At 46.5% G+C, this 10150-nt stretch overlaps 1 pseudogene; it reads right to left on the bottom strand.

Moving 5' to 3' along the window:
* Positions 1-8571: 8571 nt before the first annotated feature.
* Positions 8572-8977, bottom strand: LOC141096695 (ATP synthase subunit epsilon, mitochondrial pseudogene; annotated as a pseudogene).
* Between the last annotated feature and the right edge of the window lie 1173 nt (positions 8978-10150).

The following is a 10150-nucleotide window of genomic DNA, read 5'->3' as shown; positions in this document are numbered from 1 at the left end:
TAGACACATGACATACACACACCAGTCACACAGTAGACACAGGATTAGAGATGGGCGGACCCCTGGCTGTTAGGCCAAACAGTTAAAAAAAAGTTTGGGTTTGTGTAAGAGACCAGTGCCCGGAACACATTCACTTGAATAGGAGTCCAGAACATCCAGTGTTTGCCACGCAAACACTGGTTCTGATCAGCAGTAAAATTATTACCGCCAGTCAAACAGCGGCGGTTCCCACACTGTCAAATGACAGTGTGAGCCCAGAGCTGTGATCAGAGGTATAAAGTTTACCTCCAGTCACTGGAGTCGGAAAATGGGACTACTGCTCCCATCAGCTTACACCTGCTGTCACTACTAACTACAAGAGTAAGAGCAGCTGATGGGAGTATTCATCAACCTGTGCTCTAAATAAAAAATTTTAAAAAATGGTGTGGATTCCCCTGTATTCTTGATAACCAGTCATGCAAAACTGACAGCTGAGGGCTGAAACCCTCAGCTTTAGCAAGGTTGGTTATCAAGTATAGAGGGGTCCCTACACTGTTTTTTTTAAATTAGATAAATAAATTTAAAAAACAACTTGGGATACCCCATTTTTGACAACCAGCCTTGCTAAAGCAGACAGCTGGTAAGGGGCCATTGATATTGCCCCCAGCCTAAAAACAGCAGCCTACAGCCATCCACAAAAAAAACGCATCTATTAGATGTGCCAATTCTGACACTTTGCCCAGCTCTTCCCACTTGCTCTGTAGCGGTGGCAACTAGGGTTCATATTTGTAGGGTTGATGTCACCTTTGTATTGTCTGGTGACATCAAGTTCACTGATTAGTAAAGGAGAGGCGTTTATAAGACACCTATCCATTACTAATCCTATAATTATATGGTAAATAAACACAGCCAGAATAAAGTCTTTTAATTGAAAGAATTACACAGACTCCTTTAATGATTCTAAATTAAACCATACTCACATCATCGACAATTCCACTGAATCCTCTGTCTCCTGTGATAAAACCAAAATAATAAACAACCATATCCCTCACCTGTCCATAGCTCTGTCCCATGCCGTAATCCATGTCTGAGGATAAATAGTTGTGACTGTCCAGGCTGAGAACCATTCAGGGTTGAGGTGGAGCATCAGTGAGCAGCGGTGATGTCATCGAGGTTACCGCCAGTCACGGAGGCTGCATTCCCAGCTGGACCCCTGAACTGTGGTGACCTCAGTGAGATCCCTGTCAGCACAGTGAGAAAGTCACACAGTGCAGCGCTGAGCTCAGAGAGTTCACCACAGTTCACTTCGAGAAATTTCTCCCGGTGAACTCCCCACAGCACAGACAGGCTTTTCTCACGCCCTCACTTCTCCACACAGCCTCTCATCATACCATCTCTTTTCCACAATGCCCATCATTCCCCACTTTTCCACACAGCCCATCATCCCCCCTTTTTTCCACACAGCCCCTCATCATCATACCTCCTTCTCCACACAGCCCTTCATCATCATGCCCCCTTTTCCACACAGCCCCTCACCATCATACCCCATTTTTTCACAGAGCCCCTCATCATCCCTCCTTCTCCACACAGTCCCTCATCATCATGCCCCCTTTTCCACACAGCCCCCATCATCATACCCCTTCTTCACACAGTCCCTCATCATCATGCACCCTTTTCCACACAGCCCCTCATTATCCCTTCTCCAAACAGCCACTCATCAACATCCCCCTTTTCACACAGCCCCTCATCATCCCCCTTTTTCACACAGCCCCTCATTATCCCCCATGTTTGCATAGCCCCTCAACATCCCCTCCTTCTCTACACATCTCCTCATCATCACCTTCCCTATGCAGCCCCACTCAAGTTACATCACCCTTTCCAAAGTTCATCCTCAGAGCACTCACACTGAGTCTTGAGTCCTCATTCCCATCTGTACACCTGCCTATTGTGCAGCTCCTCAGGCCTCTCATAATACAGCTCCATGGTGCAGCTCCTCATTTCCCTTCTCAGTCCTCTTTGCTCCGGCAGCCTGGGCACAGCGCTGCTTCATATTATTGGGTCTTCATTGTGGACTGGAGGAGGCCTTTCCAGTGACATCATTCCCTCAAAAAATCAACTCTGTTCCAGACGCTCCCATGCTGCATGTGCAGCCTCACAGTCTGTGATTGAGCCGGATTTGCTGTATGTGCGTTATTCTATACCTGGTGCCGGGGGGCCGTCTGCACTGCTGAGCAACAAGTGATGTGAAGTGCGTGCTTTCTCATCACCTGCTGCTGCCGGCTTCTATTGATATTTCTGTAGCTGAGAGAGTGGTGCGCTCAATGAGATCAATAGAAGCCGACAGCAGCAGGTGATGAGAAAGCTCTCACTTCACATCACTTGTGTGATGGTCAACGTGTGACTGGACACACCGCCTTCAGCAGGGCGAATTTCCCTGACACACGTGACCCTGGATACACCGCCTCCAGTAGGGCGAATTTAAATAATATAACGTGCAGCCAGATACACCGCCTCCAGCAGGCGAATTTCAGAATTACACGTGCAACTGGATACACCGCCTCCAGCAGGGCGAATTTAAATAATAAGGGGAAACACCAGGGAAACTGATACAATGGAGGGCCCAGCGATAGGGAACGGGGACGTGAAGACATCCTGCACTCCCCTGAGCCAGTCTCTACACTCCTAACAGTCCCTATACAGGCTCCACACCTGTCGCCGAGCTGGAACCTAAGAACCCTAGCTCGCCCTGCACCAAGCCCTCTTTAGTGAAATGGACGGTGCAGAAACTAATCCCACCACTGCACTGAAACAAACATAAGGAAAGTCACAAACAGGGATAACACCACTTAGCATTGCGATGTTGCTCTTGCTCCCAGCAACAGAGTCCACCACAAGAATGCAGCTTTCCTCCAGAATCGCTGCTACTTCACCAAGCTTTGTCAGAGCTGCAAGGAACTCTCTCTAGCTCCTTCCACACCAGGACTCTGACTGAGCTGCCAGGAACTCTCTCTAGCTCCTCCACCAAGGACGTTTGAAATGACCAATATCACCAACAGTGATTGCAACCACCTGACACTCTTTTATAGGTAAGAGCCAGCAATCACACCTGCTTCATAATCACGTGCACTAAACTAAAGTAACCAGAGCGCAATGACCCTAACGGCCACCGGGGCAAAACTAGAACTGAAACCACCACAGTGCAATAACCCTAATGGCCACCAGGGGCAAAACTATCTTTAAGCACACAGCTTAAGGAAAAAAAAGGTTACTAGTGCAAAATCTGTCATAATCCAGCCTGGATCATGACAGTACCCTCCCTCAATGAGGGGCCTCTGGACCCTCAAGACCACTCCTCATCAGGGAACCACCTACAGCGGGGACACCCAGATCCAGAGTTCAACCCAGCAACTACCTGAACTTCAGTTTTATGACAAAAGAGCACCGCTGGTATTGGCAATGTATGTTACGGAGGCACCATCCATCTCCAAAGCGCTGATCTGGGGAATGAGAGGTGTATGGGCAAGTATGTGAGTAACTCCAGCTGGTAAGTCTCCGAGCCCTGGACAGCTGACACCAGATACGGCCTGATCACCTGAGAATTCCAGACCCCCGCAACACATTTCCACTGGATGTTTTTGGTGGCCACCCATAAATGCTCGTTCACACACAGGTCCGGACCTGAACGTTTATTGCCACACATTCATTTGTCAAAATTCGGTGAACTCATTCTGGAGCTGACAATAGAGGCATCCCCTTGTGTCACCACACTCACACCCCCGCAATTCACCAAGGGAAACACCACCCTCCAACCTTCCTTCTACGAGTTCTGAGCCTCTCAGGGTTGGGTAATGGCGAGAGTTGAGCCTTGCCCCTACTCTCCTGCAGCACCTCCGCTGCTCTCACTGGAGAGGAAGAGGATGTTTGTAGAGAGACAGCAGAGACAGTAGCTCCTAGGCAGCAGCCCTCACACGACTGCTCCCAGCTGACTACTTCCCTTGTCCGCCAATCTGAAACCAGGTTGTGTCTTTTAGAACAAGGGGGCCCACAACAATAGGTGCTGAATTTCCCTCCAAGATGTAGCATGACTGGGACTCATCATGATGTTCACTATACAGCACAATGTCTTCTACGACTTGGTTTAACCCCCTCTGGCTCAGTGGGACAGAGTTAATGGCCTGGACCCTTATGGGTTTGTCCGACGTCTCACACCTCAGACCATGAGTCTGGACAAACTGAGCATCCACCAGACTGACTTCAGCTCCACTGATCACAAGCACCGGTATGCCCTCAGGTACCTCGCCAACCATCACCTCTGCTGACATAGTACCTTCTGAGGGTGAGGAGGAAGTATACACTCCCAGGTCGCCTTCCTCCACACGACCCGGTCGACACGGCTTCTCTGATATAACCGAAGTTTCGGTGTGAGTGCCACGGACTAACTCATTAGTCTGCTCACTACAGGGACGTACCCCTTCACCTTGGAGAACACCAGGCAGCACCATGGGGACACCAACTCCACCCACCTGCCTGGGTATGTCCGTCTGTATAAACTAGTCCTGCTCCCCAGCAGGGACCTCACGGCACATCCTGGCCAAAGCCATATATGGACCCTCTAGTTGAGGCAGAGGGTAGACCTCAGACCCATAATTCCGCTGCAGTTGCTGCTGAACCGCATCAATCAGCTGTTCACTAATCTCAGTGAGGGCAAGCAGCAACTGCTCACTGGACTAAACTTGGCCCATGGCTCACCAGAGAAAAATGTTATGGTTGGTGATAATGTGATGGTCAACGTGTGACTGGACACACGGCCTCCAGCAGGGCGAATTTCTCTGACACATGTGACCCTGGATACACCGCCTCCAGTAGGGCGAATTGAAATAATATAATGTGCAGCCGGACACACCACCTCCAGCAGACGAATTTCAGAATTACACATGCAACTGGATACACCGCCTCCAGCAGGGCAAATTTAAATAATAAGGGGAAACACCAGGGAAACCGATACAATGGAGGGCCCTGTGATAGGGGACGGGGATGTGGAGACCTCCTGCACTCCCCTGAGCCAGTCTCTACACTCCTAACAGTCCCTATACAGGCTCCGCACCTGTCGCCGAGCTGGAACCTAAGAACCCTAGCTCACCCTGCACCTAGCCCTCTCTAGTGAAATGGACGTTGCAGAAACTAATCCCACCACTGCACTGAAACACACATAAGGGAAGTCACAAACAGGGATAACACCACTTAGCATTGCTCTGTTGCTCTTGCTCCCAGCAACAGAGTCCACCACCAGAATGCAGCTTTCCTCCAGAATTGCTGCTACTTCACCAAGCTTTGTCAGAGCTGCAAGGAACTCTCTAGCTCCTTCCACACCAGGACTCTGACTGAGCTGCCAGGAACTCTCTCTAGCTCCTCCACCAAGGATGTTTGAAATGACCAATATCACCAACAGTGATTGCAACCACCTGACACTCTTTTATAGGTAAGAGCCAGCAATCACACTTGCTTCATAATCACGTGCACTAAACTAAAGTAGCCAGAGTGCAATGACCCTAACGGCCACCGGGGGGCAAAGCTAGAACTGAAACCACCACAGTGCAATAACCCTAATGGCCACCTGGGGCAAAACTATCTTTAATCCCTTAACCCCCAAGGGTGGTTTGCACGTTCATGACCAGGCCAATTTTTATAATTCTGACCACTGTCCCTTTATGAGGTAATAACTCTGGAACGCTTCCATGGATCCTGGTGATTCTGACAATGTTTTCTCGTGACATATTGTACTTCATGCCAGTGGTAAAATTTCATTCATATAACTTGCGTTTATTTGTGAAAAAAAACGGAAATTTGGCGAAAATTTCGCAATTTTCCCAATTTGAATTTTTATGCCCTTAAATCACAGAGATACGGCACACAAAAAACTTAATAAGTAACATTTCCCACATGTTTACTTTACATCAGCACAATTTTGGAACCCAAATTTTTTTTCTTAGGAAGTTAAAAGTTGACCAGCGATTTCTCATTATTGCAACACCATTTTATTTTTATGGACCACATCACATTTGAAGCCACTTTGAGGGGTCTATATGATAGAAAATGCCCAAAAGTGACACCATTCTAAAAACTGCACCCCTTAAGGTGCTCAAAACCACATTCAAGAAGTTTATTAACCCTTCAGGTGCTTCACAGGAATTTTTTGAATATTTAAAAAAAAATGAACATTCAACTTTTTTTCACAAAAAAAAAATACTTCAGGTTCAATTTTTTTATTTTACCAAGGGTAACAGGAGAAGTTGGACTGCCAAAGTTATTGTGCAGTTTGTCCTGAGTACGCTGATACCTAATATGTGGGGGGAACCACTGTTTCGGCGCATGGCAGAGCTCAGAAGGGAAGGAGCGCTGTTGTGAGTTCATTTTCCCCTTCGTCACTGAGGTCTGGTGAACTCCCTATTCTGGTAAAGGAAGGTAATGAGCCTGATTATCAGGCACCTGAGTCTAATGATGATGACTGGCTGAGTGGAGTCACGGACTGGATATAAGGCTGCCGACGCCCTTCTGCCCTGCGGGTGATTTCTCTGTGGACTTCTAGGAAACCAGTCTGATTCCTGCTCCTCTAAAGCTAAGTTTTCTGCTTTGCCTTTTAGCATTTGTGTTCTGTTTTTGTTTGCCTTGCTTTTCTGGATTCTGCCATTCCCTGCTGGGGTGAGCTGATTCTTCTTTTGCCTGTTGCTCTGTCTTCAGAATATTTCTGAGTACTGACATAGTCTTTTTGAAGCCTAGCGTCTTCAGGGCCTTTTTCACTGTCAGTCTGTTGGCTCTTATTTTCATAGGGTTTTTCACGGATTGCAGACAGCAGCCTTCCTGTCCTTTCCTATCTAGTTAGCTTGGGCCCCGTCTTTGCTCAGTCTATCTTTCTGTCTGTGTTGTGTTCTTTCTTCTTGCTTCACTGTCATTATATGTGGGGGGCTGCCTTTTGCTTTGGGGTCTGCTCTGGGGCAGTTTAGATTTCCCTTTCTGTCTTTAGGCTATTTAATTCTCCGGCTGTGATCGAGGGGTCTAGGGCATCGTAGGAAACCCCCACGGCTACTGCTAGTTGTGTTGTTCGGTTCAGGGGTCTGCAATCCGATAGCTGCCAACCTCTCTGGTTTTCTGGACTTAGCTAGCATTTCTGTTTTTGCCTCCTACGGTGACTCAATCATAAGAGAGTGCCGTTTGAATTTTTCAATGCAAAATTGGCTAGAATTCAGATTGGACACCATGTCACGTTTGGAGAGCCCCTGATGTACCTAAACAGTGGAAACCCCCCACAAGTGACCCCATTTGGGATACTAGACCCCCCAAGGAACTTATCTAGATTTGTGGTGAGAACTTTGAACCAACAAGGGCTTCACAGAAGTTTATAACGTACAGTGGTACAATTAAAAAATCATATTTTTTCCACAAAAATGATGTTTTCACCCCCAATTTTTATTTTCCCAAGGGTAACAGGACCCTAAAAGTTACGACTATTTGGGCGCTTGGCATAGCTCAGAATGGAAGCAGCGCCATTTGACTTTTTTGGCTGGAATTGAGATCGGACACCATGTCGCGATTGGAAAACCCCTGATGTACCAAAACAGTGGAATCCCCCACAAATGACACCATTTTGGAAACTAGACCCCCCAAGGAACTTATCTAGATGTGTGGTGAGAACTTTGAGCCCCCAAGGGCTTCACAGAAGTTTATAACGTACAGCCGTACAATTAAAAAATCATATTTTTTCCACAAAAATGATCTTTTCACCCTCAATTCTTATTTTTCCAAGGGTAACAGGACTCTAAAAGTTATTGTGCAATTTGTCCTAAGTATGCTGATACCCCACATGTGGGGGTAAACCACTATTTGGGCGCATGGCAGAGCTCGGAAGGGAAGCAGCGCCATTTGACGTTTTTGGCTGGAATTGAGATCGGACACCATGTCGCGTTTGGAAAGCCCCTGATGTACCAAAACAGTGAAACCCCCCACAAATTACACCATTTTGGAAACTAGACCCACCAAGGAACTTATCTAGATGTGTTGTGAGCACTTTGAACCCCCCAGTGCTTCACAGAAGTTCATAACGCCCGGGCGTGAAAATAAAAAAAACATTTTTTTCCACAATGATATTTTTGCCCCCAATTTTTTATTTTCCTAAGGGTAACAGGAGAAATTGGACCCCAAAAGTTGTTTTGCAATTTGTCCTGAGTACGCTGATACCCTATATGTGGGGGTAAAACACTGTTTAGGCGCATGGCAGAGCTTGGAAGGGAAGGAGCACCATTTGACTTTCTCAACGCAGAATTGACTGGAATTGAGATCAGACGCCATGTTGCATTTGGAGAGCACCTGATGTGCCCAAACAGTGGAAACCCCCCAATTCTAACTTCAACCCCAACCCCAACACACCCCTAACCCTAATCTCAGCCCTAGCCCTAACCCAAGCCCTAACCCTAGACCTAACCCTGGCCCTATCCCTAACCCTAATGGGAAAATGGAAATAAATACATTTTTTTTATTTTATTATTTTTCCCTAACTAAGGGGGTGATAACGTGGGGTTTGATTTACTATTTATGGTGGTTTTTTTTTTTTTTTTACAAATAATAAATCCTAATTTATTCATTCACTCATTTAGTCAGTGTACTCCAGGACAGGAACAGCGACATGTTCAGACGGGAGGCGGCTCTGAGGGAATCTTCTTGTTCCAAGATTGATGGAGAGAATCCCATTTACTCTTTCTTCGGTTTGATGAGCTTCACATTGGCGACTGCCAACTTGTCAGCCTCCACTTTGAATTGTGGCTTCAGAGCCGCTCTCACTGCCCTGGCGCAGATATGAGAGTAGCGGATGTAGGTGAGGCCTGCCTGTCTCCAGTATGCCACCATGATGCCAGCCACACAACACCCGTCCACTGACAGAAACAGAGCAGCCAGAAGGTCAGAGGGAGAATGTGACAGGAAAAGGATAGTCGCACAGTCAATTACCAATCATAAAAAAAAAAAGCCACCATATGTTTGACAGCTGTCACACGCTAAAAGACGCTTTTTATTGTAAAAATAGTTTTTGCATCACCACATATTGAGAGCTATAATTTTTCCATATTTTGACCCACTGAGTCATGTGAGGTCTTATTTTTTGCGGGACGAGTTGTGGCTTTTATTAGTATCATGCTCGGGCACGTGACATCTTTTGATCGCTTTTTATTCCGATTTTTGGGACGCAGAATGAGCAAAACCAAGCGTTTCATGAATTTCTTTTGGGGGGTGTGTTTACATCGTTCCGCGTGCGGTAAAATTGATAAAGCCCTTTTATTCTTCGGGTCAGTATGGTTACAGCGTAGCCTCATTTAGGTAGTTTTTTATGTTTTGGCGCTTTTATGCTATGAAAACAATTTTATATAAAAAATAATTATTTTTGTATCGCTTTATTCTGCGAGCTATAACTTTTTTATTTTTTCACTGATGATGCTGTATCACAGCTTGTTTTTTGCGGGACAAGATGACGTTTTTAGCAGTACCATGCATATTTATATGCGTCTTTTTGATCGTGCGTTATTGCACTTTTTTTATGGCTGTATTTTTTGCTTCGTTTTTTATTTTTATTTTTTAAGGAATTCGCTAAAGGGGTTAACTAATGGGACAGTTTTATAGGGCGGGTCGTTATGGACGCGGCAATACCAAATCTGTGTACTTTAATTGTTTGTTTTTATTTACAGTACTTCCAAAAAATGAATTTATTAGGGAATTTTTTTTTTTTAATTTATTTAGTGATTTTTTTAAAATTATTTTTACACTTTTTTTTTTTTTTTAACTTTATTATATTGTCCCAGGTGGGACATCATTGTCCTGTGACAGATCGCTGATCTGTCACATCACAGATCACTGTGACAGATCAGCGATCTGTCACAGGCACTGCACAAGGCTTCCTCCTTGCCTGCGCTTTGCAGGCACTGAGGAAGCCAGCTCCCTGCAGGCCCCCGAAGGTCCCCGTCGCCATCTTGGATTCGGGGACCTGCAGGGATGGAGCCCCCCGCAGCAGCGCTGCACATTGCGCTGCTGTGGGGGCCTCAGGGAAGCACGGAGGGAGCCCCCTCCCTGCCGATGCTTCCCTTTAACCCCCGGTACACCGCGATCGTGTTTGATCACGGTGTGCAAGGGG

This window comes from Dendrobates tinctorius, unplaced genomic scaffold (genome assembly GCF_039654945.1).
Source record: "Dendrobates tinctorius isolate UK_male_01 unplaced genomic scaffold, ASM3965494v1 ptg000078l, whole genome shotgun sequence".
Classification (NCBI taxonomy): domain Eukaryota; kingdom Metazoa; phylum Chordata; class Amphibia; order Anura; family Dendrobatidae; genus Dendrobates; species Dendrobates tinctorius.
The sequence above is the reverse complement of the archived record's forward strand: the minus strand, read 5'-3'. Positions and strand labels throughout refer to the sequence as shown.